At 46.6% G+C, this 13019-nt stretch overlaps 1 protein-coding gene across 1 annotated transcript in view; it reads left to right on the top strand.

Moving 5' to 3' along the window:
- Positions 1-13019, top strand: part of Grb2 (growth factor receptor bound protein 2) — a 68721-nt gene that overhangs the window by 42588 nt on the left and 13114 nt on the right.

The following is a 13019-nucleotide window of genomic DNA, read 5'->3' as shown; positions in this document are numbered from 1 at the left end:
GGACTCACTCATTGAGCCATTCTGCCCGTCTTGCTCTCTTTTGGATTACTTCAAGTTGTTCCTGCATGTGGCTGATTTGGTGTCATTAATCTGAATTCATGTTCAGCTCGGATTCAGTAACTACTTTATCTCATTGTTTATATTCTTTTATTTTCATGTTCCCTGAGGTCGCAGATTGGCTTTTCTTCCTCATCGTTGCCATTGCAGCTCCCTGAACAAACCTTTCAGTGTGTTAGACGGCAGGTATAGTGCAGAGGAGATGGCTAACGTAACTGACAGAACAAACGTAGCAGGCGATCAATAGCCAGCTTTCCAAGGCTCCCGCTTACCAACTTGATTTTTGATTTTGTTTGTTTTTTCTTCTTTTAAGACAAAACAGGGTGTTAGAGCTGGAAAACTACCCTAAGGATACAGTGCTTCCTGCCTTGTGCCAGGCCCTGGGCTCAGGTCCCAGCATGTAGCAGAAAGGGGGCTGGAGAGGAAGGTGAAGACTCCCTCAGACCAGGCTGCCCAGACTTGCCTTGAACTCCTGGGCTTTGTCAGCTTTCCCATGTCGGCACCCAAGAGGCCCCATACTTAGCTACGGGTGTTACCTGGACAACACCGCTCTGCTTACTGTTAGCAGTCAGTCATGGGAGCTGCTTGAGAGTCTCAGCTCTACTCAGGAGGATGAGGCCTGTGGACAGCTTGGGTTTAGAGTTCAAGGCCAGCCTAGGGAACAGTGAGAGACTCCTGTCTCAAGGGTTGAGGACCTCTTAGATCTGTTTTATGGTTTTATAGTTCCTCTAGAAGTTGAATGCTTCCCTTACCCCATATTAAACATCACTGTTTACAGTTGCTCCTTACTACCTTCTAGAAGATACCATGGTCTGGTAGGAAATGCTGGAAGACTGCCAGGTGTAGGCAGGGTTACTCTAGGAACCACAGGGAATGGAGGCTGTGGGCAGGGAAATGGGGTAGAATTTCCAGCCCAAAGGTGGAAGGGGCTACAGCCTTCAGGAGCTGGCACTGTACAGATACCTTAGGGAAGGAGCCAGGGGATGGAGACACTGACCCACCCTCTGCACTGAATGAGAACATGGGAACCTGTTGTGGTTCATATGGACCAGGGCACAAAAGAGGATTGCCGCCTGCTTGTTTGTAGAAATGGAGGGGTTTTAAATCTATACATAATTTTAGTTTTTTTTTTTTATTTTTTTATTTTTTGGGAAACACTGTTATACTGTCTAACCCTGGCTGTCCTGGAACTTACTTTGTAGACCAGGCTAGTCTTAGAGATCTGCCTGCCCCTGCCTCCTAACTGCCAGGATTAAAGGCGTGCACCACCACTGCACAGCATCTTACTATGTACTCCTTCCCAGTTAGCCTAGAACTCCCAGAGATCCACCACTCCTGCCTCTCAAGTACTGGGATTGTTACAAAAGAAAAGTACAGCCATGTCTGGCTAGATAGCATTTCTGTAATGCATTTTCTTGAAAGGGAAACCACTTCCTATGCCCCTTTGAGACTCCTTTTCTCAAACTGCCCCCCCCCCAAAAAAAACCCCTTGTCTACTGTCCTCTCCCTTGGGCTGTGACTATAGTACCTAGGTGTTAGCCTCACAGCAGAAGCAGTGTTGAGGATGCAAAGCTCATGACGACCCTGGGACTTACCCACGCTTGAACTCTCTCCACTCACTGGAGAAAGAAGGTTCTCAGTTTTAACCATGACCCACATTTGCACTTGAGTGTTGTCTCCCCGCCCCAACCATCTGCATTCACCTCCACCCTGGGAGAAGAGCCAGGTACCCCCAGCAGATCTTTTTGCTTGGTACAGTGATCACAGTCAGCCGGCACTGTCTACTGTTTAGACTTTAAAACCCTCTTGGTTGAGTTTCTAACTCAATGGATTTTACAGCCTGCCCCTTGGATCAAGAAGATCTCAAGTTGAATTGAATGGACTGTCTCTGTTGTCCTTAACTGGGTAGGAGGGTTCTGCAGGGTGAAGGGAATGATTGACAGATGAGGTTGTGTTTGGGAGCAAGATAAGAAAGAGTAGTAGCTAAAAGTAGGATATGTAAAAGCTAGACCCAGCACTCAGTAGGCAGAGGCAGGCAGATCTCTGAGCTCGAGGCCAGCCTGATCTGTATAGTCATCACTGTGACAGTCAAGGATACACAGAGAGTCCTTATTTCAAAAAAAAAAATAAAAAATAAAAAAATAAAACAAACAAACAAAAGCTGTTAGAGAGCTAACTGTGCTTATTTTGTTTTTTTCCGGTGGTTGGGAAAGTCTGAAACCATTCATTAAGGAAACTTTGCTGCTAACTTTGGCGAAGAGGTCTATCCTTCCACCTTCTTGACAGCAAGCTGAGGGGTCTGCACATTGCTTCCGCTCGGTAGCTTTGCACAGACTGAGCAGAGAACAGCTGAGGTTTGAGATGGACTTTCTTGGTGTGGCCATGGCAACCATTACTGTGCCACCCTACCTGGTACCCCTGGCAGTGTGTGATTCTAGAGCCCGGGGAGTTGGGCCACCTCAGTCTGGTGTGACATTGGGGTTGTGCAGAGCTTGTCTAGTACAGGCTGTGGCAAGATCGACTTTCAAATTTTGAGTGCTGGAGATTGAAGAAAGGGTCTGGAGCATTCTAGAAAGCCAATCTGTGACTGAGCTCTGTAGCCCTCGACCCCGGGGCTTCCCAGTGTACTTTTTGTCCTTTTGAAACTCCCAGGTGTTTCTGTGTGCTGCTGTCTCCTTTGTGTGTTGCTCCCCTTTGTCCCCTGCTGCAGTTAAAGTTCTAACATTTTGAGAGCAATCTACTCAAATAACAGGCCTTCAGGTGTTTAAAAAGCAAAAAACAAAAAAAGAAGCACATCACTTTAAGTGGAAACTCTCTGTAAATAGTCTGTTCTGTGTTGTTTGAGCATTTGGGGTTTCACTGTCTGCAGAGTTGTCTGTGTAGACTAAAATCGTGTAAATGGGAACGTTTTCCTGTTTTGTCAAGTATCAGGAGCAGCTTTCCTAAGGGACAACTGAACCAGGAGGAGTAGAAGGGGATGGCAGTTTATATTTTGAGAACTAAGCTGTTTCCCAGATAAAGAAATACTCTGTAATTCACTGTGGTTTGGTGACTTTTTTTTCTGTTAGATTTATTTTATCAATACCCTAAAAAACTCAGACGAGAAGTCCGCAGGGCCCCTGGGCTCAGCAGCTCTTAGAGGCCCAGGCTGGCCTGGTGCAATACAGCAAGGCGCTGAGGGAGAGGCCTCAGGACTTCTTATATTTCCTAATGTCAAGTCAGCGTCACCAGAGTGCAGGACACACACTATTTTAGACAGCTCAGAGACAGTAAGAATGTGTTATATTAGTACCCTAACCCAGCTTGCACACACAAAATCTCTCTCTCCAATCTGTAGCTGGGACCTAGTGAGATGGAGACCACCTGTTAAACACCAACTTCTCCATTCTGCCTGTTCTGATGTCAGTCATCATCACTGTGGGTGACAGTGGACTCTGGGTAGGGCCTGCTGTCCACTTTCCTCATGGTTCTTCTAGTAGTGGTAGTGACTCTTAATTGTTCAACCCTGACACCTCTGAACTTCTTTGTTGTTACTATTGTTTTGTCTGTTTGTCTTAGAGACAGGTTCTCTGTGTAGTCCCTGTCCTGAAACTCATTCTGTTTGACCAGGCTGGCCTTGAAATCAGAGATCCACCTTTGCCTCCTGAATGCTGGATTACCACTGGCTGTCTTTGAGCCACTTAAGGTTTCCTTATATTTCAGAGATGCCTCTGTAGTTCTGTAGTTCTGGTTCGTGATGGATGTTTGGGTATCTGAAGCATGTTTATCTGAAGCGTGCTTATCTCTGCAGCCATCTCGAAAGCTCCAGAGTCTTTCGGACTATTGATGGACAAGGTTTCTAGGAGAAGACTAGCTATAAAATACAAGTGCGTGGGTGGGGGATGGGATGTAGCGGCATGACAGCCAGCCGGTGTAAGATCCCCTAACACTGAAAAACTGCAAAAGCTAGTCACAGGTTACACATGCCCATAGAAGATGGCATCTTCAAGTGTCCAGGAAGCATCTGCCCCAAGAAGGAAGTGGGATTAGAATTCTGGTAGAAACCAACACACTTCCTTTGCCCTAACTAATCAAAACACTGCCTTCTTTACCCATGTCGTGGTCACTTGTCCCTACTGTGCTCATATATCCATCTTGAAACCTTCCTATCTTAGAGACAGTGCACAGGAGCAGGCTTATAACAGAAGTCTGTGTCCTCCCACTTGGAGGTGCATGGTGACCTTTTGAGAGTGACAAACAGACCTGACTGTCTCTTCCTTTATTTTGCCTCACCCTCTTTTGAACAAATATAGGGCATCTGTCTTCTTTCTAGGATGTAAGAGGTTCTGCTGGCCATGGTGGTTCCTGTGGCCCTGTGTCTCTCTCTGCACCTGGGAGAATAAGGCAAGAAAAGTACTGTGGGTTTAGGGCCAACCTGGGCCACATAGCAAGACTCTGTCTCAAAATCTTCCACCCACCCACCCCTGTTCCCAGAAAAGAGATTCTTGTTTCTTGTCCATGAGAGAAGAGTATGTGCTGCTCTTCTGGTAATCCTCTGCTATGTGCTATGTGCACCACTGAGAACAAAGCCCGTATATACAAGTCACTACCTCAAATACACCATAGGCCATTGTGAGAGGAGCGCAGGTGAGCACTGAGTGTTGAGCTAGCTTCAAGACACTGACGGGCAGTTTGAGGGAGGCCATGGCCTGCCAGTACACATTACAGAGTAGTGGTACATGAACCATTCCACACGATTGTGTTTTACTGACTAATCCTTAACTAAATACTGTAAAACTAAAGTTGAGAGAGAAGGCTAGCTAATGTGTTATAAGCTCCGAAATGAGTCTGGGAAGAGCTAACTGGTTAAGAGCACGGAAGCTGGGGTTGGGGATTTAGCTCAGTGGTAGAGCGCTTGCCTAGCAAGCGCAAGGCCCTGGGTTCGGTCCCCAGCTCTGAAAAAAAAAGAAAAAAGAAAAAAAAAAAAGAGCAGGGAAGCTACACTACAGGACTAAATAGAGGTGCTGTGTGCTTACAGATGGTTTGTCTGAACTAAGGATTCATTTGGGGAGTTAGTGGGTAAAATGGGAGGTGTGGTCAATGTTCTACTGCTATGAAGACACACTGTGACCACAGCAGCTCTTATAAAAGAGAGCCTTTAATTGGGTCTGGCTTACAGTTTCAGAGTTTTAGTTCATTATCATCATAGTGGAAACCATGGCAACAGGGAAACATGGTGCTGGGGGAACTGAGAGGTCAACATTGGACATGATCCAGAAGCAGCAGAAAGCAGAGCAACACTGGGCCTGGCTTGAGCTTTTGAAACCTCAAAGCCTACCCCCAGTAACACATTTCCTCCCACAAGGCCACACCTCCTAATCCTTCTCAAGTAGTGCCATTCCCTCATGACTAACCATTCAAATTTATGAGCTTGTGGGGGCCGGTTCAGTCTTGCACATCCATGCCTAAACATTGGTGGCCTTGCTGGACTGAACCCAGCTAAGTGGACTGCTTAGGAAGTTGACGGTTGTGGGGGAACACCAAAAATTATTTGAGCAGTAGGAGTTTGGGGGTGGGGAATTTTGTCATGAAAGGCCTGGCCTAACTGGGAAGCTGCGCTCTGCATCCTCTCACAGAGCTATGGACTTGTAGGGCAGATCAGAGTGTCCACCTTTGTGTGTTTAGTAAGCAGACAGAGGCTTCTGTGGAACCAGGAACCTCTCTCATCTAGTTTCTCTAAGTTCATCATCACCTGATGCTCCAAAGTGAGCCAGAGTGTTGTGAACTGCACTTGCACGTTTAATCCTGGCACTAGGGCACAGAGGCAACAGGATCTTGAGTTCAAAGCGTATCTATGGTGCATAGCAAGACTCTGTCTTGGGGTGTGGGGCAGGGGGAGGAAAGAGAAAAAAATAGAAAAGGTTCGTAATGACTTATCTGCAATGTGGGTGTTTTTCATGGTTTGGCACACAGGATCACAGGCAGTGTGGCCAAGATATTTCTCCTGTTGAGCAAAACCTGAAGCAGATGGATGTGGTGATTGCAAGGTACTTACTCAGTGTTGGTAGTGAATCAGTGTGGCTCAGGACTGAGTCAGTGCCCGTGCTGTCAGGAGCTTGATGAGAGTTCCCTTCGTTTCTATGTATAATATGTGGCAGCAACTGAAAGGAACTAACTTTTTTTTTTCTTTTCTTTTTTTCGGAGCTGGGGACCGAACCCAGGGCCTTGCTTGCTAGGCAAGCGCTCTACCGCTGAGCTAAATCCCCAACCTCAGAACTAATTTTTTTTTTTTTTTTTTTGGTTCTTTTTTTCGGAGCTGGGGACCGAACCCAGGGCCTTGCGCTTCCTAGGTAAGTGCTCTACCACTGAGCTAAATCCCCAGCCCCCGGAACTAATTTTTAATAGTTCTCGGGACTTTTACTTTTGAGAGGGGCCAATAGAGCTTGCAAGGGTAAAAATCTTTAAAAAGCTATTTGTCTTCTGTTGAAAGTATATGTTAGGTAAGGCTGGGGAGAAGACTCAGTGGGTAAGAATGTTTGTTTGCAGGCCCAAGGACCTGAGTTCAAATCCCAGCATCCATATAAAAGGCTAGGCATGACTGTGTGTGCCTAGAACCCAGGACCGGTCAACAGCAGCTAAGATCAGGGGGCTTGCCAGCCCCAGCAGCCACCCGAGCCAAGATGGTGGTATAGTTCCACCACAGTGAGACCCCTTTCTTTTTTTTTTTTTTTTTTTTCTTTTCTTCGGAGCTGGGGACCAAACCCAGGGCCTTGCACTTGCTAGGCAAGTGCTCTACCACTGAGCTAAATCCCCAACCCCGAGACCACTTTCTAAAAGGAATAAGATGACGGTGATAGAGGAAGACGCTAATGCTCTCCTCGCCTCTACGTGTCTGTGAGTATGAGCATGTGTGTGCACAAAAGCATATGTGTGTGTGATCATACAATGAGTGTCGCTAGGTGGCAGGATAGTCAGTATCCTTCTGTTGAGGTTGCTTAATTGGTTGGCTTGTCAATACCTAGATTGAACTTCTGATGTTAACTATCTGCAATTCAAGGACTAGCTCTATCTGTTATTTTTAGTTTTTATAGATTAAGAGCTTACATGATGTTTGTTTTGTTGTTTTTCATTTTTGTTTGGGTTTTTTGGGGTTTGTTTATTTGGCTTTTGGTTTTTGGGGTTTGTTTGTTTGTTTGTTTGTTTTTTGAGGCAGGTTTTTTTCCGTGTAGCCCTGGCTGTCCTGGAACTCACTCTGTAGATCAGGCTGGCCTTACACCTATAAATCTGCATTCTTTAATCCCAGCACATCGGAGGCAGAGGCAGGCAGATCTGTGAGTTCCAGGGCAGCCTAGTCTACAGAGTTCTAGGACAGCCAGGGCTACACAGAGAAACCTTGTCTAGAAACAAAAAACAAAAAGAGCCTCAAAAGTGTTACTTGATACACACGCACTCTTACGGTGATTGTTATATGTCACCAACATAGGTTGTGACATTTTTACTGTTCTTATATACGTACCACACAATGTGTATGTGAAAGTCAGAGGACAACCCTTGATAGTCTTTTCTTTCCGCCATGTGGGTTCTGAGGATAGAACTCAGGTCCTAAGGCTTGACTACAGCCCACAGTGCCATTTGGCTGGCACAGTTGTTACTTTTGATTGGGATGTAATACATAGAGCAGAATTTATCTGCCATAACTGAATTTCCACAAACAACACACCCAGTTCAGCACCAGTAGAGGAAGCACACCAGTCCTACCTGGGTGTCTCCACCGTGTGCCTTCCCGATAGTCTCATTCTTTTCTTAAGTGGCTTCCTGATTTGGGTTAATACATCCAAAGGGTCTCTGGAAGGGACAGGGGCTGGGGAGTGGGAAGAGCCCCTCGCTGAAACTAGCTCTTCCTTTACAGTCTCATCTCTCAATCAGATAGATGGCTTCTGTTGAGCCAGAGTGAGTGTGTGTGTGTGTGTGTGTGTGTGTGTGTGTGTGTGTGTCTGTGTGTGTGTGTGAGTGTGTGTGTCTGTGTCTGTGTGTCTGTGTGAGTGTGTCTGTCTGTGTGTCTGAGTGTGTGTGTGTGTCTGTGTCTTTGTGTGTGTCTGTCTGTGTGTCTTTGTGTGTGTGTGTGTCTGTCTGTCTGTCTGTGTGTGTAGGTTGGGTCCTAAGTCAAAGCAGTGCATAGGACAGACAAGTACAGCTTGAGAGACTCCCTGGAATGATCCCAGTGGGGCTGAGATCACCTGTAGAAGGGCCGTCCTTAAGTGCCTTCTGCAGAGAAAGGGTGGGAGCTCAGAACAAGCTGCAGACTCTATCTGTAAGGTCTGTGAGCATTCACACACACACACACACACACACACACACATATGCACACACCCATGCTGCCCTCCACTCTACCTGAAACTCATGTTTACTTTGTAGCCTTTGCTGGTGTATTTATTCAAATTTTGGATAAAGTTAATTGGAGCTGGGGGCGTGCAGATGCACTCCAGGCAACTAGGGCTATTTGGAGAGTCCCTTTCTCAAAAAACAAACAATTAATTAATCAAACAATTAATGGGGGGCTAGAGAAATGGCTCAGTGGCTAAGAGCATTGCTCTTTCAGAGTGCAGTTTGATCCCCGCACTCACATTGGCTGCTCTACAGCTCCGGCTGTAGAGGATCTGTCCGTAGAGGATCCGTCCGGACCCAGCGTCTTCTGGTCTCTGCTGCCGCCTGCACGTGAGCACACACCCACTCATCTAAAGGAGGAGAGCTCTCCATTGCTCGTTCCCTCATCCATCCCTTTTTTCATGCATGTTTTGCCTGCATGTATGTCTGCCCCACATTCACACCTGCTGAGAGCAGACTCTAGAGGTGGCATTGGATCCTTTAGAACTGGAGTTATAGACTGTTGTGAACATCCTTGTGGGTGTTGGGAATTGAACACCGGTCCTTTCCAAAGGCCAAGAGCAGCCACTGGTCATAAATACTGAGTCATCTGCCCGTGCCTAAAAAGTAACTTTTTGAGTTAATGTTATACTGATGCCCAGCTTCCCTGTGAAAGTTGTCACATGCGTAAAGCAGGAAGTCCTGACCTCCACCTCACAGTGACTTCTCCTGTCCCCTACCCCCACTCCCACCCCCACCCCCTGCACAGCCAGCTCTTCTTAAATTCTAAAGTGCAGACACAGTAATAGCCTGCTTGGTTGGTGTTTTCTGAGAGCTGGAATTGTAATCATTCGTGTGCCAAGCGTCATGTGTCCTTGCCATTTGGGCGACAAAGTGTAATAACACTGTGACAGTGTAGTGTTGTAGAGGAAGGACTATGGCTGTGGTTTGTCTCCAGATCTGGGAGTTGCCTTGGTAGCTCATGCTTTAGCAGGGTACCTTTTAGGGGACTGTCCAGCCTCTCTCTCTTAGTGACGATGGCAGTAAGAACATGTGGCTTTGGGGACATGCGTGGATGTCTTGATGCTGTTGTTTGGTTTTTGTTTTTTGTTTTTGCAAGGCTTCTGGGTGCAGTCAAACTGGCCTTTCCTAAGCGAATCCCTTACGTTTTTCTAATGTACAAATAGGTCTCAGTCAGTGCCCTGTCAGCCTGGCTCATCGGCCTCCTCCACTCCAGGGCGTGTGGTTTGCCCGAAGGCTGCTTCCTCATCCCCGGACAGGCCCTGACTTTTGGTTGATAATAGTACTGGACTTGAGCAACTTTTAAAAAGAAGTGAAGGAAGGAAGGAAAGAAAGTGATGCCTCTCTTAGTGGGCTTCAGAAAAGGATGGGTGTTGTGTCAGGAGCCTCTTATTTCTAATCCTGTATTCAGTGTACCTGTTTAAGCAGCAAAACACGCCTCTGCTGGCCACTGCATACATAGGTCAGTGTTTGCTAGTGAGGCTTTTAAACTATTATGTGCTAAATACAGTGCTTCATCCCAATCTTAAATAAAATGTGAATGATTTTTGTAAAGGTTTTATGTTACGTGTGCATCTGGGTGTGTGTGCATGTTCCACACACATGCAAATGCCCCTGGAGGCCAGAAGCCTTTACAGCCCCAGGATGGAGTACAGGAGCTGCTGGCTGTGGATATTGGGAATCAAACCCGGGTCCTCTGAAGAGAAGCAGGTGTTCGCAGTAACTGCTGAACCATCTGTCCAGCCCCTATTTCCCTCTCCCCTCTTTTTTCATAGAGTTTCTCTGTGTAGCCCTGGCTGTCCTGGAACTGAGTGTAGACCAGGCCGGCCTCAAATTTAGAGGTCCACTTGCTTCTGCCTCCTAAATGCTGGGATTAAAGATGTGCATCACTACACCATGCATGGCCCGAGCCCTGCTCCTAACTTGTATTACTGTGTGTGTGTGGATGTGCTTGTATGTGGAGAGCAGCTGTGTGTGTGTGTGTGTGTGTGTGTGTGTATGTGTGTGTGCTTGTGTGTGGAGAGCAGCTGTGTGTGTGTGTGTGTGTGTGTGTGTGTGTGTATGTGCTTGTGTGTGGAGAGCAGCTCTGTGTGTGTGGATGTGCTTATGTGTGGAGAGCAGCTGTGTGTGTGTGTTTGTGTGTAGAGAGCAGCTGTGTGTGTGTGTGTGTGTGTGCTTGTGTGTGGAGAGCAGCTGTGTGTGTGTGTGGATGTGCTTGTGCGTGGAGAGCAGCTCTGTGTGTGTGGATGTGCTTATGTATGGAGAGCAGCTCTGTGTGTGTGTGTGTGTGTGTGTGTGTGTGCTTGCTTGTGTGTGGAGAGCAGCTGTGTGTGTGTGTGGGGGGGTGTGCTTGTGTGTGGAGAGCAGCTGTGTGTGTGTGTGTGTGTGTATGTGCTTGTGTGTGGAGAGCAGCTGTGTGTGTGTGTGTGTGTGTATGTGCTTGTGTGTGGAGAGCAGCTGTGTGTGTGTGTGTGTGTGTGTGCTTGTGTGTGGAGAGCAGCTCTGTGTGTGGATGTGCTTATGTGTGGAGAGCAGCTGTGTGTGTGTGTTTGTGTGTAGAGAGCAGCTGTGTGTGTGTGTGTGTGGATGTGCTTGTGTGTGGAGAGCAGCTGTGTGTGTGTGTGTGTGTGTGTGGATGTGCTTGTGTGTGGAGAGCAGCTGTGTGTGTGTGTGTGTGTGTGTATGTGCTTGTGTGTGGAGAGCAGCTGTGTGTGTGTGTGTGTGTGTGTGTGTGTGTATGTGCTTGTGTGTGGAGAGCAGCTGTAGGTATTTATTTGGTTCTCTTTTGTTTGTTTGGGTTTTTTGTTTTTGGTTGTTGTCGATGATGAGACTGGGTCTCTCTCTGTTGTCCTGAAACTCAGTCGACCAGGCTGACCTCTAACTTAAAGAGATCTGCCTGTCTCTGACTCCAGAGTGCTGGGATTGAAGCCATTCTATTCTCTTTATCTTGGGTTCTGGAGCTTCAATTAGTCAGGCTTGCATGGCAGCTGCTTTCACCCCTTGAACCATCTCACTGGCCCATAAATGTCTGTCTGTCTATCTGTTTGTCTCTCTGTTTAAGGGAGAAATAAAAACAGGTTTTAAATTTGGTGTAGTAGTTTATGCCTCTAATTCCAGTATACAGGAGGCTGACATAAGATTGTCCCTTCGAGCTAGAGAGATGGCTCATCAGTTAAGAGCACTGACTGCTCTTCCAGAGGTCCTGGGTTCAAATCCCAGCAACCACATGGTGGCTCACAGCCATCTGTGATGGGATCTGATGCCCTCTTCTGGTGTGTCTAAGGACAGCTACAGTGTACTTCTATATAATAAGTAAATCTTTAAAGAGGGGGGAAGGGGAGGAGGAGGAGGATTGCCCTGTGCATGGCCAGCCTGGGTCATTATAAACCCCTGTGGACTACAGATCAGGTAGTAATGTGTCCCTACTGCACTGCGGTGGGGGAAGGGGGAGACGGTAGTGCATCCACTGGAAGCTCATCCCTGATTAGTGAGACTCGGACCATGTTTACCTGGCTTTGACAACTACAGGGGATAACCCCTGATAGACTTATAACTGCTGGCCTGCTATATTTTATGGTGGCTTCATCCTCCTCTCCTTCTTCCTCCTCCTCCTGCTGTCTCTCCTCTCTCTCCCCAAACCAGGTAACTCAAAACCTACTTATCTCTAATCCATACAATAATTGGTTGTAGCCAATTTTATTTACCCAATAGTTTTAAGGAACAGGGTTTGCACAAAAAAAGCTTGTAAATGTAAGAATTCACTCATAGGCCTAAACCTTCAGGTACAGAATTTAGCATCTTCAGGTAAAGAATTTAGCATAGACTTTGGAATTTGAGGGTCTCTCACTGAGTTGAATGTTTACTGTTAAATTTTTTATTATTTGCAAAATTGCCATGTTTGCTTTGTTTTTTAAGACAAAGCTATGTAGCTCTGACTGGCTTCAAACTCATAGAAATCAGCATACCCCTGCCTTCTTTCTGAGTGCTGGGATTAAGTGCCTGTGCACACCTGGTCCTTGTTGACATTTATACACACACTGAGAGCCAAAGACACTGAGGGCCCTGTGACTAGAGGCTGGGCAGCATGGCACACAGCATGGCACTCGGGCAGCGAAGCTCCTCCTCTTCCCACCTTTATTGATAAGCCTGGGGGTGGTGTTGCAGCAGCTGACAGGTTGTTGCCCCTTTTGATGTTTATGTCACTTTAAAATGTCACAGCAGCCGGGTTAAAGTTTCTGATTTCTAACTTAACTGATGTTTAGCATCTCAAAGTCACTTTGTTTTTTTTTTTAAAAAACAAAACAAAACAAAATAAAACAAAAAACCAAAACCTTACCAACTTCCTTTTAGAACTTGATGGTTTGTACTAACCGCCACTGTCTTAGTCAGAGTCTCCGCTTCCATTTGGAGTTGAACTCTTACCTGTGTTTTCTCTTCCTCAGTTCTTTCTTTTGGCAACTACAAAACTTTCAGCAAACTGATTGCTTCTGCTCTTAATTTCTAGAATTAGAAGTGGAGGCCATCACACCTATCTACCTACACCTGCCTCCCTCTCTCCCCTCCCCCCCCCCCCCTCTCTCTCTCTCTCCAGAGTTTCT

Source organism: Rattus norvegicus, chromosome 10, assembly GCF_021556685.1.
Source record: "Rattus norvegicus strain SHRSP/BbbUtx chromosome 10, alternate assembly SHRSP_T2T, whole genome shotgun sequence".
In the NCBI taxonomy this organism is placed as follows: Eukaryota; Metazoa; Chordata; class Mammalia; order Rodentia; family Muridae; genus Rattus; species Rattus norvegicus.
This window is presented reverse-complemented; position numbering and strand designations above follow the sequence as displayed.